This window comes from Centrocercus urophasianus, unplaced genomic scaffold (genome assembly GCF_019232065.1).
Source record: "Centrocercus urophasianus isolate 14NV4802_14NV808 unplaced genomic scaffold, USGS_Curo_1.0 seq_49, whole genome shotgun sequence".
Lineage (NCBI taxonomy): Eukaryota > Metazoa > Chordata > Aves > Galliformes > Phasianidae > Centrocercus > Centrocercus urophasianus.
This window is the reverse complement of record NW_024885077.1, coordinates 26,033-44,310: the sequence shown is the minus strand read 5'-3', so window position 1 is coordinate 44,310 and position 18,278 is coordinate 26,033. Positions and strand designations below refer to the sequence as shown.

General features: G+C 41.5%; 2 long non-coding RNA genes across 4 annotated transcripts; one reads left to right on the top strand and one right to left on the bottom strand.

Annotated features, from left to right (window-relative positions):
• Positions 1-426: 426 nt before the first annotated feature.
• On the bottom strand, positions 427-18,072 carry LOC122169063. Of its 2 annotated transcripts, none has more exons than XR_006171457.1 (3): positions 17,937-18,072; positions 3,032-3,142; positions 427-2,036 (listed from the first exon to the last, which is right to left on the bottom strand). It is a non-coding gene; the product is annotated as an uncharacterized LOC122169063 (long non-coding RNA). The 2 variants fall into 2 exon arrangements; XR_006171458.1 differs by lacking the exon at positions 17,937-18,072 and adding an exon at positions 3,980-4,014.
• LOC122169062 lies at positions 5,349-18,230 on the top strand. Of its 2 annotated transcripts, XR_006171456.1 has the most exons (4): positions 5,349-5,666; positions 6,407-6,566; positions 7,231-7,261; positions 16,585-18,230. It is a non-coding gene; the product is annotated as an uncharacterized LOC122169062 (long non-coding RNA). The 2 variants fall into 2 exon arrangements; XR_006171455.1 differs by lacking the exon at positions 5,349-5,666 and having other exon boundaries at positions 6,179-6,566.
• Positions 18,231-18,278: the final 48 nt, after the last annotated feature.

Below are 18,278 nucleotides of genomic sequence, written 5' to 3'. Positions count from 1 at the left end.
GTCCTTTGGCTTAAGGGATGCGGCCTTCCGTGCTTGTTGGGACCAGGCTTCTCCTGTTCCTCAGTACAACAAGCAGAGGAGAGCTCAGCTCCCATGCGCTGCACTCAGAATTCTGATGATCTCAAGATGGATGAGGTTTAGGGAAAAGGTAAACACATGCACTTTCACTCCAAACAAACAGCAGCTATGACCTGGTCAAAGATTAAACTGCAAATGAAGCTGGTAGGAAATTTTCCTCTTATCTTAATGTCAATATATTCATAAACATTTACAAGAGTGCAGGATGAGAGAATGGGCTTTTAATTTCTGCTGTGCTATAGTCAGTGTTCAGCCATGTGCTCTCTACCTATACTGGTACTTGGCAACAAATAGTGAAGTATAATTGCTGCTGCATTACATTATGATGTGCCAGACTGAGCAGCCTAGAAAGCATACACGCAAAGCACAAAACACCCCACAGAGGGTGACATTCCTGCTTTCCTAACAAGAAGAACTGACAAAGAACCCTTGAAACAAGAGCCTCTGAGCACTGGATGTATTTTCCGTATGTTTTCTCTCAAGGCAAAAACAATGAATATCAAACACAGACAGTTCTAAACTGGAAAATGAGTAAGCAGTACAAGGAGCTGAAATAGACAACATGGTAGACTTTCTCAAGGAAAAACAAGCATTTCTGCAGCAGAACACACCGGTTTTGTCTGTGGGGGATGAGCAAAGGACTGTGCTAGTTAACTCACAAATTTCTTAGCTGCAGGGCTGACATTCATCATCCTCAAAGCAGCTGATACTGGCTGTGAGAGGTGGATGCTGCTCAAATCCAGTTCACTAATTCTGATGTACCTGACTGCAGCGTTTTATTTCCCCTGTAACTTTAGAAATATGTAGGAAGTTCTATGAGATTTTAGCAGCAAGTCCCTTCCTTCAAACAGGGCTCAAAGCAAACTGAAAGATCAGCTCAAGTAATACTTCCATAATAAGTTTCTTAGGGCCCAATTTCCCTCTCACGACAGCACTACCTGCAGCAGTGTTGACTGCTAGGTGTGAAAGTTAAAGTCCATTGGAACTGCTCTGCATAAACCTGGGCAAACCTGTATCTTTTCCAGAGAAAATCTTATCACTTAGTCACAGTATAACAGTAATGCATTAAAGTATAACAAAAATATTTCATAGGTCAAGGCTTCCCGTCTGTAACTGTCACCTAAACTAGTTTAAGGAGGCTGGAACATGAAAGGAGCTGCCCTCTGCTGTAAGATAGCACATGTAATCTGGAGTCACGTTGGATGTGAAATATTTTCTATGAACTCTGAATTGGCACAGTGGATTTGCAGTAAAAAGGCAGGATGACTGCACAAGAATAAAGCTATTCAGTAATGAATGTATTTGTGTCAGAAATGCCTGGTGGTCTGTGCAATTCCACATTTATATGTTGTCCATTTTCACTCACAGCAGAGCTCAAAACTGAGCATATGAAAAGGAATAATGCAGTGCTGCTGTGGTGAGAATTATCCATTCAGCATCGAGCAGAATAAGAGCCATGATGTCCTGAAAATCTCATTTAAATCGTTTTCTTAGGAATGTCAACAAAGGTGTTCTCCCAGCTCTCCCTCCAAAGCTATTTCACTAAAATTTGCTGTTCCTGCTTCACATGCAGTTTTTTGCTCTTGGTCTGCTTTTTGCGGGTCTTGCCTTTATAAACCAAACAGCTATTTCTAGGCTAGTGACGAGAGGCTCCAGATTAGTCCTACACCCTTACCAACAATCATCACACAGAAGGAACATATTTATGAATCACTCGCATTTTCGGCAGCTGTCAGACTGACTGCAGCATGTCCCAATTTTTCTGCTTGTCTATAGAGAAACTGCAGGCACGAGAAGGAGGACATACTTCTGATTCTCAGAAGTCAGTACTTGTCTGGATTGAAAATGATAAATTGCAATCGTCGAGTAAAACCTCCACCAAAAGAGCTTGATGACTGCACGGGTATCCAACCTTCGGAATACCTGGGCCACACTGAATGCAGAGTTGTTGTCTTGGGCTGCATATAAAATATATAATAAACACAAATAAATAATAACACTTTTTTCCCTTTAAATTAAAACATAAAAAAAGAAGGCGACATGAACACAAAGCTAGTGGGATATTTGACGTTTTTGTTAAAATAATGCATCAGTCTGGTTAGATGGAAGTGGTTGCAATTCCTGGTGAGTTCTCAAGGTGCTCATTATTGATCCAATTTTTCTCTTTCCGTGCTTCATCCTTGAAAAGAGTTGTTCACAAATGTACATACTGCCCAAAAGCGATGGTGCAAATAAGGCTGGATTGTGAAACAAAGCATGTTTCTCTCTGGTAAGATTGGTCTTATGGAAGTCTAGTAGGGAGACATGGTCACATTTTCCTTTGAGTTGAATGTCTGATTGCAACTCTATACATTCCATTTGAAAATCTACAAGCAATGTACTTATTTATAATATATTTACAATGCACAAATTGTAAATATACTTATGTTTGTAATATATTGCCCTATTCTGACTTATTCCCAAGACATAAACTGTTCTGTACCTTCCATCAACCTCTAGACCTCTCCCTTTTTTCATATCCTGGCATGAGAGAAGGAGTGTAGCATAGAGTTCTCTATGCACAGATGAGCTATGGGGTTGTGCAGCAGCCTTCTGGTTTGGCTCCCATCCTTTCGTAGCACTGGGTTTTCTTTGCTGTTACCAAGCACTGAGCTGATGTTTTAACAGGGCTATCGCAGATGACCTCAGATTCAAGCTCAAGCTAGCTCTGGCTAAGCTTCCTCATCTGGACTTGTGCCATAGTGTGAGACAACATGCAGGAATTGGGCAAAAGCGTGAACTTCTGTGATAATGCAGAAGCACTGCACAGTTTGTTTTTCAGACCAATGCAGTCACCCATGTGCCTGAAAAAAAGCTGACTGGAAAGCCTCGGAGACTTTCTGAATGCTTCTTGTTCACAAAGAAACTTCAGTAAAATTGAAGGGCTAGTGTGTGGGAGGAAATGTGTTCTCACCTTGTACATCAAGGAGGAAGGTGACCTTCAGTAAACACAGCAGAGAAGCACAGAGAGCTCATGTTGCACTCCATACCCTGGTCAGATCTCGATCTGCTCTTATTCTCTCACCTGGAAAGAAGTATATACAAGAAGAGCTTATGCAAGGTCACTCCTGGGTTTGCATAAGAAATGGCTGCTTTTAAGCATATTTGAAAGAGATGAAGTACATACACAGCCAGTGGATGGACTGAACCTGAGCTTGCCTGAAAAAGACAGGATTTTAAGCAGCACCAAGGTAACATACATGATCTCCAAAGTACTTCCCACCATTATTACACATGGTAAACACTGCCAAGGATGTTGAGCATGGGAGAGCCAACTGTTAAATGTGTCTGCTTCAACAATGCAATTTAACACTGCACTTCGCATGCAGGCTCCCTGGGAAAGCAGCCTTTCCTAATGACCTTTCTTCTGAGTTTTACTTCTCCATTTCAGGCTAACAATGCCAACTAAGTCACTGTGGTACTATTTCACCCTCCATCTGTTGTCTCTTAGCCAACCTTCCCTCGTGGTCTACATTATATCTGCATTCTTCTTCCCAGCTTCCCTACCTTTTTCTCGTTCCTACAAAGCCCACTGAGCTACATCAAAAGCCTTTACAGAATCACAGAATCACAGGGGTTGGAAGGGACCCCCAGAGATCATCGAGTCCAACCCCCTGCCAAAGCAGTTCCCTACACCAGGTCGCACAAGTTGGTGTCTGGAACATCTCCAGAGAAGGAGACGCCACCACCTCCCTGGGCAGCCTGTTCCAGTGCTCCGTCACCTCACTGAAGAAGTTCTTGCACACATTCGTGCAGAACTTCCCATGCTGCAGTTTCTGGCTGTTCCCCCTCGTCCTGTCTGCACACACTGCTGAAGGCAGTCCGACCTGGCCGCTCTGCCTCCCACACCTCAGATATTTACCAGATCAGGTCCCCTCTCAGTCTTCTTTTCTCAAGGCTGAACAGACCCAGCTCACTCAGCCTTTCCTCATAGGAGAGATGCTCCAGGCCCTTCACCATTTTGTGGCCCTCTGCTGGACTCTTTCCAAGAGGTCCTTGTCTTTTTGTACTGGGGAGCCCAGAACTGGACGCAGTGCTCCAGATGAGGCCTCACCAGGGCAGAGTACTTTCTGCTTGTGACCATGGAAAAAAAGTTAGAAAACATATTTATATAAACCTCTCAGTAACAAAAATGAGCCGTGTGTCACTTCTCAACTTGTGTTTGATGCCTTCGATAGCTGTAACACAAGCTTTAATTCCTAGATTTTTTTTGCCCAGCCCTTTGCAAAATCATGCAAAGGAACATGTTTTCTTTCTAAAAGGAATTTTCAAATTAAAATATTTTATACAATATTTTACATATTATATTCTATATAATTCAGCAAAACCTCTACTATTAGTGCATGAAAATGCCTGATGTTTTAACTGTCTGCAAATATCAAGTACAGCTATTTTAGAAAATTAAAAATTGCACTTAAGCAGCTCTGCAAAGTAACAAGAACTTTCACTATCAGTCTTGAAAGGTTACCCTGAATTTCTTTCCTTTTCTGTCTTAAGGATTTCAATTTGAATTCAGGTATAAGTGTGATTACAAAAGAACCCATGTCTGAGGGTAGGCATGTGATCATGTGCTTCTGCTGAGGAGTGGTTTTGCTGCAATGCTCAGTACAAAGAATATCCTCAAGTTCATTGCTGAATCAAAACTTTACATGTCAGGTCAAGTGTTGGAGTCTGTCAGAGTGTCACATAGGTTTGACTATCAGATGAATGCTTGTAAAAAAACCTTTGTCACTGTGTGATAGGACAGTATAGGAACAACCTACGAGAACATGTTCCTCCATCTTTGTAGACCCCTTACTTTTCAGTTTCATGTCTCTCCAGGACATTGCGATTCTCTCCAGCAGCTTCTACTGAAAATATGCATATTTTTTCCGTATGTGAGTATTTATTTCCTAACACATCTGTGGATAAGTAAATCGAGCAGTCTATTGGAGCAAATTAGTTCAACTTAGTGTTAAAACTATTTGCATGCTGCATTTATTCCAGAGGCATGTTTGTCCCACTGGTTCTGATCTTATCTTTACTCTGTACCAAGAAATGACTCCCATGAACTTTAGTAGGTCATCCTGTTAAACATCTATCCACTCTCTCCCACTCTTCCTAACCATCTAGAAATAATAATTAACTGAATGTGCTGGGAAGTGGGTGGTGACTTCACGATCCAACTCTTGCTATGTATTTCAGATGACTTATACATTGCTAGGGGTTTTTTCCACTACGGAAGTCCCTACTCAGACTTACCAAAAGATTTTTCACTGTTCTTCATTTCTTTGGCGAAGAAGCAATATACATTTTTAAATTTGCAAAAGCAGGCTTTGTGCCCCTGTGCGTGGGTGTGACCCCATCAAAAGCAGCACGCCATGAAGCAGAGAGCTCACATCTATGACTGTTGGGAAATGGAACAACTGAGTCAGGCAGAACTCCGTGCCAAACCTCTTCTGCTTTATAGCAACTCCAATCCTTTAAAGATTCTGCCAAAGTCTTTGGAAGTCTGCTGCTCAATAACATACTTTGGGAATAGTATTGATATATTCAGCGGAGTAGAGAAGGTATTTGAAGCAGCTTGCAACTGTGAGAAAGTGCCTAGCACAGGGCAACAGGTTCACTGGTTGCAGCTGGCAGAAACAGAAAAAGAGCCTTAAGGGAGGTAAAGCCAACTCCTGTTGGTCAGATGCAGCAGCTCTTTGGAGGAAACTTGCTGGCTTCAGCTGCAACCAGCTTCAGCTGGCGGCGGGATGTGTCACCTCACACATCCTAGCCTGCTGGGCATTGCTTGTAAGGAACCTCTTTAAAAGGCTGGGAATACAGATCACAGTGTGTTGCACTGACTCTTGGGAAGCCAGCAGGTTCCCCACATCCATTTGACTTAAAAACAAAACCTAGCGGCTTTGTTTATTTAAACGCCTCAAAAATGTGGTTTTGAAAGAGGCTCAAAAGCCACATGAAGACTAACATGTTAAAACGAGCCTGAAATTCAGGTTTAAGAGTTTCATTATAACCAAGGCTCCTATTAGATATCCAGAAGGAGGCAGTTCTTTCTGGCTGAGTAGCTGAGTATCAGTGAGGGACGGAAGGAAGTTCTGCAGCCATGGTACCAAGAGATTGCTGCCAGGATTGCACACAGCCATAGCCAGCTAGTCCCTTGCCTTCACAAGTACATTTGTCATGAAAACTAGGTTGTTTTTCCTCTTCATTTAACTTCATTTAGAGTTGAGCAAGGCAGTTGTCAGGGAACAAACCAAACATTTTTTCAGCTTGTAAATACAGATCATACATGTTAATTACCCAGCTCAATCTCCTCATCTGAAACACCAAGGAGACTGAGGTTGTTCGTGGGAGAAGCTGCCTGCCAGCATTCCTGAAAACTTACTTTTGGAGCATCTGTTTTGTTTTTAAGGGAGGTCTGGACCAAACTACGTTGCATTAAATGGAAAGGCTATGAAGCAAAGGTAAGCATCCCAATTAATTTCAAGATCATTTAGAACGGTCTTCCTGTATAATTATTTTATTTTGATGCTTGTAATATAGGAAAAGACACCAAGAAAGTAATCTAAAGGGCTTTGGAAGAAACCTGGCAAAGAATATGTCAATCAAACTAGGATCACATCACTCCCTTTCTAGTAGGCCTTTGTATTTCCTAGAATACATTTGCTGTAAGGGTGAAAAAATACAATTAATGCTAAATTATAAGTGAGTATGTAATTTTTTTCTAGGGCTCTGAGCTGGTCCAATCTCCTTGCATTCTACTTCTAACAAGGGAGAGCCCAGAAGCTTGTCCTCCAATTCATGTCTGTCTGTAAATAAAACAATTAACATCGATTTCCAAGAGAAGAAGGATAGCCTGCGGCTCTGCGGGCTGCACATCTTGCTCCATTTCTTTGGGATGTGTTTGTTTTGGGGCCAATCGCTACACCAAAGGCATTACTTAGAGATGCCTTTGAAAGGCATCTACTTAGAGAACTGAAAGGAGATGTGAGGCTACTCAAACAGCGATTACCCAATCCTATGTGACGCAATTGATTTATGAGTATTAGATGTTTGTGCAAAACACTGGGTTAACAGTTGTAAACAGATTCTAGAAACCATAACCTGCCTGTATTGTATTTGTTGCAGCTTCCTTTCTCCCTGAAGTTCCAGGAGACAGGTAAGTCCATGTTAACCTTTCAGCTCTGGGGCTTTAGATCGCTCTCATTCATGCTGACAAAGCCAGCATGCTGCCCTTACCCACAGTGACAAGGCTGTGTCGCTTGTTGCACTTCCTCCTCCCTGTCTCTTCTTATCAGTCCACCAGCAAGTTCATTTACCTTTACCCATATTCTAACTATGCCATTCAGAGCGTTTTATTAGACCTCAAAATACCAAGCAGTGTCTGAAGAATCCTTTTCCTGCTATAAGCCAGCTTTTAACTTCATGTCACACACAGTGATCAAACAGGGAGTGTGCAGATGGAACTCTCATTGTCATGGGTAAATGACAACCAGCTATTTCCAACAATTCACTTTTCAAAACTTGTTCAAGATGACTCTCATATGAAGCTCAGCTGCAAGAAGTACAGAACTCAGACAATAGCACCCACAGGCTCACAGCAAGTTCAGTAGTAAACAATGAGTTCCAAAAAGGATTAAAAGAAGCTTTCACTCTTGTCATGGATGAACTCAGTAGCATACTTTGTTTATAGCTCCCTGGATGTTCTCTATTCACTGTCCAACAGTCCCAAAAGCACTGTGTTTGGCAAACGGTGACAATACCACAGTCGCCTTGTAGTGGCAGACAGAGCTTTGATTCAGTCATGCTGTGCCTCTCAGAGCACTTTTCAGCCATGCCTAGATATCAGAAGTGTTAATATAAACGTAGGATTTGATTTTTAAAAGCAGTGGGTAGAAAGATTTAGAAGTTTTGCACCTTAACACAATCATTCATCGAATAAAATTTTCGTTTCCCAATCTTTCTGTTGAAAGCGGAAAGATAACGGTGGAATAACAGAACACAGCTATCTGAAACCAAGCTCACTTTGTTAACAGCAGCATGACCTGAGGGATGAAAAGCAGCTCAGATATTTGGATTATCTCCAGACTTCAGTGACTTTTGGTTACTCACTTGAGCTCTCTGAACCTCTCTGATTGTAGTTACATTGCATGGGCATGGAATATTTTTCAAAGCTTGTTTGTACAGTGTTGAGAAGAATCAGATTGCAATCCCTTTTAGAGCTTCAAAAGCTAATACTAACAGTTCAAACAAATCATTTCTAAAGACCTGTAATGATTAACATCTGACTTTTCATCACGTAATTAGAGGCCTTCTTTTCCAAATACATAAGTATACTTCTCATGATTTTGGATGACTAATCCAAAAATCCCAGCACTTGATATATTAACGTCAGAATATAAACTGAACATATTCCAGTGTTACAGTATTACATTTCCATAGTTTCCTGAGGGCTTTCAAAGCTATATACAGTTACATTTGTATTGAATCAACACGATTTGTTACTTTACATTAAAAATACCACCTAATCTTTCTGCGGGCATTTCATGGTCATCTCTAAACCAAGCACAGCTCTTGTGAACTCCAGCTGACACACTCAGAAAACTCCTGGCCACACATCTGTACGAAGTGGCCCACAGCCATACCTCCTGCAGCTTCACAGCAGGACTGACCCGCCAAATTTAGATGGAGATGTCCAAGCATCAAGCAACAAGCATTAAGGTGAAGAAGGACTGTCTGACTGAGAGCATGCAATGTGACTGCCATCAGAGGGACTGCTCCTGAGATACAGGCCTCCGCTCTGATTCGGGTCTGAATACACTGAAAAAGCATCTCAGGCACACATTATGTGTGATGTAGTATGCTTTCTGCAATACAGAGCAGATTGCATCAGGATGCTGAAGTGCCATCTTGAGGAAGGTGAGTTACTGAGCAACACCAGCAGCTGAACAAGTTCATATTGAGGTGGCTCTGTACATGTAAGAAGTACTTTCCACGTGCAAGGCACTAAATAGACTTTGCTTCTGAAATAATATACTATTATATATATATACTAGATATATATATTATCATATATATATATAGTATACAGCTATTATATAGCTGTAAGTAACAATGATGGAATGAATCCTCTGCCAGCACTCCTCCCATCACCACATTCACAAGAGAACAGGTTTTGGTTCTCTCGCTACTAGACATTATATCAACTCCCTATTACGTAGCATAAGCCAAGAGGAGCTAGGATAAAACCTGCCTAATGAAATTCCAAGTTGCTCTTTTTGCAATATACTTTTTACAGTATCCAAACACATGTCATTGTGGTGAACTGCTTTGTCATTTGGGTCAGAAGCTTTCATTTAGGTACTCTGTAGAACTGAGATCCTGAAGTGCACATACTTCTTCCTATATTTGAAGTGCTAATCCACGTTGTGAGTTAAAGAACTTTCCTTGTGGGAGGCAACAAAATACAACAGAACTCCAACAGACTCGTGGTGCACAGCACACCGTGCTGCCAACACTGGCTGCAGCAGTTCCTGCAGAAGGTAGATAGGAAGGCACACTATTATTGCACAGCTAACAAATACCTGCATGCATTGTGTAACAGGGACATCATCTGAGCTTAGACTTTCATATATTTAATGAGACGTGCTTTAAGATAAGGGGAAAACCCCTAACTACTCCTCTCTCAAGAACACACAATTAAAAGCTACACACTGCAAAGAAGATAAGAAAGTTCCAGAAAAAAAAAAAAAAAGTTTTTTCCCATTTTACTTACCTCATTTCCTTTTCCCTACTACAGGACACAGCTTACAGAAACCTTACAACATTCCAGTTCAACCTATAAACTGTCCATTTAGCACAGTGCCTATCAGCACTGTTTACGCATAATGATAAAGCATAATGTTCTGATTTCCAGATATATAAACCATAAGTTTATAACTGATTCACTTACTATTGATCCTATGGCAATATATTAAAAAGTTCCATGCGTGTTTTACATTATAGCACTCCTGGATTAGGTCTGTCTTTCTCTTCTAAACCACTAGAAATACTATGCCTTTTAAAAGCATAAGAACAAAGACCCAACCAGGAGACTTAATCACAAAGCTCTAATTTCAGAAGTTATGCCCTTGCTGACATTATGTACCTATACATTTGCACCCTATTTAGTATAACTGACTGTTATTTTACACAAATGCTGTTCCCTGATGCTTTACTTCAGCTCTTACAAGTTCCCACTTTGGCAGCTCCACAGAAAAGGATTATGCATGCAAGATGCCTGCTATTAGCCAGAGAGCTGAAGCGAGTATGCAAAGAGAAACACACAGGAGAAGTATACAAAAAACTAATTCAAGAAATATCCAGATTATTTGTTTTAATTAATGCTTATATTTAAAAATCAAGTCAACATTGCATTTAAAGTAAAAAAAAGTCATGAAAGGGAACATAAATTTCTTGCTTGTTCAGCGAATTAAATCTCATCACGCAGGTTTAGACTTTGAACAACCTTAAAACCTCAACACAAAGACCATTAACATATGCTGCTTTCCACTGTTTAACCCACAAAGCCATGATGTAATTGAGGACAGAGCTCTCACATAGTGGCTGGATGACACAAACTATAAGCAGCATTAACAGGTCAGTCGTTCTGTTCCTTTTCCTACCACTCATTGCTCATCCTACCCACTCTCTGCCCTCAGTTGCATCAACATACTGTGAGGACAATCAATTAGAATTAGGATCATAACCCTTGTGATAAAGAAATAATGATTTTAAACACCAGAAAAACAGACATCCTCCCCAAGTCAGTTTTCCTTGCTTGCAATTCACTTTGCCTTTTGGCTCCAATGACAGTATTGGAGTCATCATAACATGAACTAGGTTCTTACATTACTTTTTATCTCATGACTTACGTTTTATCACTTCCTAGCTGATTAAGAATGATAGAAGATGAAGGCAGTTCATGAAACTCAATAGCCCTGTCGATACAATGACCTTGAATATTGGTCTGAAAACTCCTATGACTAGACCCATTTTACAGGCACCACAGCTTAGAGCCGGTAACACGGCAGGTCCATGGCCAGGAATTCAACACACGGGTCAGCTCCAGTGAGGATAACCAAGGCCAGGTGCAGACCAGGCACTACTAAACGGGCCCACAGCAGCAAGGTCATGATGGGCAGCAAGACCCAACACCTGGCACACAAATCAGCATCATTCACAGCTCTGCTGGGGGAACAGAGCCCCAGCAGTGGGATTATATGAGCTCCTGAGCCCATGGGCAGCAGTGTGTGGGATAGAGAGTTCATGTGAGGCTGCTTAGGCCATCTGAGCCTGCCCTCAGGTTGCAAAAATGATCTCTATTAAATTTGGGATACAAAGAACTACATCTTGTCAGTAAGCCTACATGAATGCTGAAACTCATTTTTCCGTATCAATAATAAGCATCTTCAGGAAAATGAGCCTAACTTTCCTCATATTTTGGCTTCCTATTGGATAAATAAGCAATTTTCATCTCCGTGGTTATTAATCTGAATTGCTTATAAGCACTGCTGTTCACCCTAGGCTTGTAATAATTATTATGTATTTTGTACACATGCACTCATATGTTCTACACACATCTTAACTTAGGCTCTCCGGCTCTTATTGAAGAGCCAATGAAATCAGCAGAAGTCTTTTCACTCAGTTTAATAGTCTGTCTCATACCTCTGTATACTAAATGAAGCTAAAAGGAGAAAATGGAAGAAGTCTAAGAATAGCAGGATATTAAAGGGATTACTGCAATAGGGAATAAAGCAGATTTCCACAACAACTTCTGATTTTTAGCATTTTATTTAGCCAAACCAGATGGAACTGCCTTCAAAACAGCTCTGAATCTCATGGGAAAAACTGACTATGACAATAAGCACAAATATCAGTTTACCCCATGTTCATCTCATGTCACTTAGAGCCAGTTTTCTTTTGCGTGGAATAGAATCATAGAATCATAGAATCATTAAGGTTGGAGAAACAACTAGGATCCCCACATCCAACCGCAGCCCACTCCCACCCTGCCCACTGCCCATGTCCCTCAGTGCCCACGTCTCCATGGGTCTCAAACACCTCCTGGTCACATTTGCTGTGAACAGGTTAGCATTCACTACTTCACCACATCACACTCCCAGTAGGAAAGCAGAGTACTAGCCTCTTACTGCAGAGCACTTTACCTTTCTCTGGGCAAGAGGGGCCTGAATTTAGCTGTGTAGCTTCCTGTAATAAAACACATAAAATAAGGTTCCCATGAGTTTCTCACTGATGTGTCCTCCAAGCAAAGCAGTTCCAGAGAGCACATGACCAGACTACCGAACACTCACATCTCTATTATTCTCAAAGGAGACAAAATGCCTCAAGTCTCATGTGAGGGTGAGCTTCTCCCTACCCCTTGGGCCCTTTGCACCCTGTCACCATGAATTCCTCTGGCTCCATCATCCCACTCGCACCTCCAATAGTCCCTCTTCTTCCAGTGACAATACATAGGGAATGAAAAATAGTAGTAGTAGCAGTAGTTACATTCAGGGAGATGCTACCTGGATGCCATTGGAAGCAAACTGCTTGCACAGCTTGGAGTCTCAGAGCAAAGTTTCCTTACAGACATTGACACTGAGGCCCATTCCAAAATGTCCCTAATTAATGTCTGTTTCTTCTGGTGTTTCTCTGTCGAATTAAACTGTCTTTTGCTCTTTTGAGCCTTTGTAAAGATCTGTAAATCTGTCTCCAAATGACAACTTTGACTATTGGTAGAGACAGATTGTGTAACACAGCTTTCGTAGCTCTCTGCTCTCAGCTGTGCAATGTATTCTCAAGGTGAACGCCCCTCCAACTCCACCAGAACATCCTCAGGCGATCTGCCTATCTCTGAAAAGGAGATGGAAGACCATAAGAAAGTGCACACTCCCAGAGAGCCCAAAGACTACATTAATTTGTCTTTCTCAGCTGGTAGAAAATGTTCATTAATCAAGATGTATATATTTGCTTCATCTCATTGGAGAGAAAAGAGATGTTTCAAGCTGTGGTGGTGAGACCTCACCTGGAGCACATCCACATGTGGAGGCAGCCTGAGAATGGCTGTGTCTGTTCCAGCTTCCAATGAGCTTAAGTGACTTTTCTTCAAAGGGCAGCTTTAAAATGATCTCTGCCTTTTGTTCTGAGGAAAATCAGCAGCTGGCTTCTTAACCTCCTAGTCTACTGACTCGAGCACAGCATTTAGAAGATGCATTTGTATCTGTCAGTGATAGGCAAGATCATGGATTTTTGTTACAGAAGAATTCTTCCATTCATTCCAAAGAAGACAGTTCATTTAGTGATCACGCAAGGATACTTGGAAACATAGAATCCATCATGTGAAAAAGCTGTTTTCCCACAGATTGCAAACAAATAACTTCAACTGAAATTCCTGTCTCTGCTCAGATTGGTTCCTCTTTTTTTCTCTTAGCCAAACATTCATTTATTTAGGAATTTTACTTACTGTCTAATAAATATTTACTGTACTGGAATCTAAAATATACCCAGATTAGTGTGCTGGTCTAAACAGTCAACATCCTCATTGTTTTCAAGGACCAGTGTCCAAATACAAGTACTGCAGAATTGCACTGAAGACATAATGACAACGTAATTATGTGGAAGTAGTGAAAGAGGAGAAAAAATTTTCTGCAGAAATTTAGAGAATGAAAAAGGTAATTTAAGTCTGTCTTCCCAAACCAGTGTTAGATAACTGGAGGCAGGAGGGTGGGAGGAAGGAAGGAAAAAAAAAATGTAGTTTTCTTGTTCCAAGTTATTCCAAAACTACATACCCTTGGAGCAGTCTGAGTAACAAATCCCCTTTGTGCAAAATTTTTCTGGCACCCTGGTCCAGATCTGCTTCTACTCCCCCAGCTATGACTGACAGCCCTCTCATGACTTACATTCTTCTAAGTCCCTCACATTGCTAAACATCTGACTCCCATTTACAAAAGCAAAATCTCATCTGTGCAAGTGACTTGTGACTCTACCACTGCCCTGTGCAGCCCATTCTAGTGCCTTCTGGAGAAGAAATTGTTCTCAATACCCAACCTGAACCCTGATGCAACCTGAGGCCATTCCCTCTAATCTTACTGCTAGTTCTAGCTCAGGGCACAGATTTAGCATGTTAAATACACTTTTGAGCTTAACCGCAATGACAGTATAGACTTTTTCCACCTGATATGATATGCACAGGATACCAAAAAGATTTAAGTATATGTTGTTTTCAAAGCAAAACACCACAAATCCTCAGCGGGAATAAAAAGGTCAATTCTGTGGTAAATTCTGTGCTAAATAACATCACTGAGTTGCATAGTCACAGTATAATTACTGCGTGTTGAAAATATCATGACGTATCCAGCTTCACTCCAAGATCTCTGCACCACAATTTCTTATGGTTTCTGTAAGTTGCCCTCAGATCCTGTTCAAAATCTATCCAGAAACCAGAAAAGGAATCAAACAGTGATTCATTCCCAACTCCAAAACCAACCCACACACTGTTTCTAGGTGATTAATATACAGAAAATAACGCTAACTGTGGAAGAGAAACTGAACTCTGTGATCCACACAAAGATTGGAAGAATTGAGATTGTTCATTCCAGAAAGGAAGACACTTAGGCATGACAGTGAATTTAAAAACATAAAAGGCTGCTGCAGAGCTCTGCACAGGTAAAGTGCTGTAACATCACCGCAGAGCTGTAAGCAGGGTGCTTGGGAAAACTTTCACAGCAGAGTGAACCCATGTAATGGATGGCCTGGAACAAACTGCCTTAGAAGGCTTTGGAGACCCTGCCATGGGATTTCTGAAAACAGGATGTACTCAGAAACACTCAGATTTACTGATCAGTTTTCCTGTATCTACTGTCTGTCTGTACCTACTGATGTGTCCTGGACCATGGGGATGGATCAACTTTCAAACTATTGCTCTAAAACCTACTTCAGGGGCCTGGGAGGAGAATGTGGTGCCAAGATCAAGTAACGAGGATCAGATATGTTCTACCGATTCTGCTCTGACTGTATTGCTACTTTTAAAAGCAAACTTGCTTCTCTGAATTTCTCAGACTTGCAGTTGAGGTGCCGTCCTTTACCTTGGTGACACTGGCATCAACATCATAGTCCCTTTAGACCTCAACTATTCTGCCCAGTCTCTCAACTGAACACAATTGAACACAATACTAAATTGCCCACAAGTATGCTTTAGCCTGGCTCTCATCTGGATAGAAGACCAAAGTAAAGACAGAGACTTGTTATTCCTCATCAAATGATGGTAGATAATTCTGTATATGAATCAAAGCAAAAAAACGCGGCAGTAAATAGAGACATTTGGGCTTCCCACATACAGAAATCCAGAGAAAGGCTTTGGAAGAGCTTCTAAAGGGGCACCAAGGGGAATTAGCAGGAGAATGGACAACCGGAGCAGGAGGTTTCAAAACAGTGTGTCAGCATAGTTGGAAATCTTAAGGACGAAGTACCACTCTTGGCTTAGTGTTCATTGCAGACTTTGGCAAGGACAACTATTGACTGAGGAAATAGCTCACATTCTTTGCCTCACTTAAGCAGTAACTAAAACATTAAAACAATGCTTTATTAAAAATAAAAAAAAGCACTGATCTTCTTTTACAGCTCAAGTAATTCCAACATGCAACGTTTCTGTGTAAAGCATCCAAAAAGCACATAAACCACTTGGATGCTTCCCAAAATCTCATCTCCCCATAGGTCTGCTTTGTCAGTGCAGCAGACAGCTGAACACTTAATCTGCTCCAGACTCTCCTGGCTGACAGAAACCATGATCGCAGCACATATCTGATGTAACGTACTTGAAAACACTGTCAGGTTTTTGCAGTTTTTTCCATTCTTGACTAAACCTCACTCCATTAGCACTGCTCTCCAGCCTGTGCTGTTAGAGGTTTGCTTTGTAACTGAGAGACAGTTACATAAAGCATTCCACAACTCTCTTCTTATAGCATCAGATGGGAGTTTATCTAAGGTGCTTAGTTTCTTAAATAATTAGGAACAGAATAGACTACAATGGAACAGCATAAAGGACTTTTAATGCCAGCGACCAATGCCAAAACCCCTCTAGAATATAAGGAGTGCTTGTGTTTTCACGGGACAGCTTGGTTTTATTTATTAACTCTAGGATTTTTTTCCTCAAGCCAACACTGATGTGTGATGATAATATGCAAAAAATCTACAAGCTAAAATCTTTCCAGGAAAGAGTTGTACAAGCTTCATGTATAAAGTTATTATTGATAGAATTAATCGTCAGTCCTGTTTTAAAATGTTCAGCTGGCACTGAATTCAGCAGGATCTGGAATGATGAGAGATTTACTCCCAGTATCCATTGCAAAACTGTTTTGAAATCCTTTTCACATTTTCTAAGAATAAAAGAGGGTACCAAACCTCTTCTATTTGCACCCATGTTCTGCTTTTGTTTTTTTTCAGGTCGCTGGAGTCTTGCATTGCTCCCTACCCTGCTCTCTCTCCTAGGTCTACGCGTCTTGACTGACCTCAATGCAAAATCAGAATCACCCTGTTCTTTTTCACTGCTTACCCCTTTATCATTGTTCTTACATGATTATGCCTGGGAACACAGAGATCTGGTTCTGTGCTTTTGTTATTGTTCTTTCTAATGGACAAAGGTCGTTTATTGCACTTTTCTATAGAGGAAGATCACCACATTTCTAAAACCAGGACTAAACTGATTAATAACCCTGATAATACTCCAAAATTACCAAAGCACAAAGGAGTCACTCTTTTTTTTAAAGGATGGAATAAAAATACTCATTTACAGACTTGAATCTGAAGTTACTAATAAATCTATTTAAATAAGGAAAAGAAAAAAAAAAAAAAGGAGTCCAGACAGAATGCCTCATTTCTTCATTGTTCACCAGTCTGCAATGGGTGAAATTATTCCTCATCTTAAAAAAAACGTCCTGGAAAACTTTCAGATGCCTCATGTTATTGCATCTGTATCACCACGTGACCCCACATCTTGGACTTGTTCTGTGTCACCTCACTTCAGAATGGTGCTGAAGTGCTGCAGAGCTCTGTAAGGTGACTGATGCTGTCGAATGGGTAAGCACCCTGAAAAGGTGTAACATAGAGGGAGTAACAGGGTGGCAAATTCACAGCATCTCTGTTTACGGGTTTGAGGATTTGCAGCTTGGAACTGGGAGCTGAAGTGCCCTGCTTCCAATCAAACACACAAACATGGGCTGACTTCTCTGTAAAATCAGTTCTGGTCAACTCTGGGTGTTAGGAGTGAAAGACAATGTGAAAAAGCTCCATGAAACTCATATCTCTGTAAGTTTCAGTGACACTGTTGAGACCAATTTTTTTGCAGGGTTCTGCAGCTGCTTGGAGTACAATGTGTGTGTGTATATATACAGTTCATCAGCTGCTTTTTCTCCATTTACAAGAAACAAACAAAAAAAAAATCAGGAAAATGTTTACTTGCTTGAAATCCCACTAATTCTTGTGAATGAGAAATTGTTTTGTTGAGACCTACCAAGCACTGGGCAACATTTATCCCAATAATGACAGCGAGCTCTGCTGCACAGCTAATGGTGTTTTGTGTTCTGCTAAGTTAAACTTGCTGTTAATATTCTTGCAGTATACTCAAAACAAATCTCTCAAACGTAAGTACGTTTGCTTTAGGATGAGAGCACTCCCCCTTATACTAACAGAGGGGTTTCCAGGCACAGAAGTGTTTTCTGGCGCGAATATCTACAACTCGAACCACCCTCATAACAACACCGTGGGGGAAGCCGAGGCCACGCCGCCGCGTGATGTACCTGCAGTCACAGCGGGAGCAACGGCACAAGAGCCAAGGCTAGAGGAACGCGTGATTTTGCCCTCGAGGCCACGACTCCCAGCCCGGGGCCGACGAGCCGAACGCCCACCGGCAGTAAACGCCCGCACGGCTTCCTCCGCGCCATCCACGTGACAAGGGAAAAAACCGAGTCGCTTATTTTCGGCTCCTGGATGCACCTGACCATCTGCGAGCGCACGAGCCGTGCGCTCTTACTGCGCCTGGCAGCCGCTCGTTCTCCGCGCCAACTTGTAAAAACGTCCGTCCTTCCCCCTTCTTCCCACCTTTGACTCGCCTCTCTCCGCGGGAACCGGCGCCGCACACC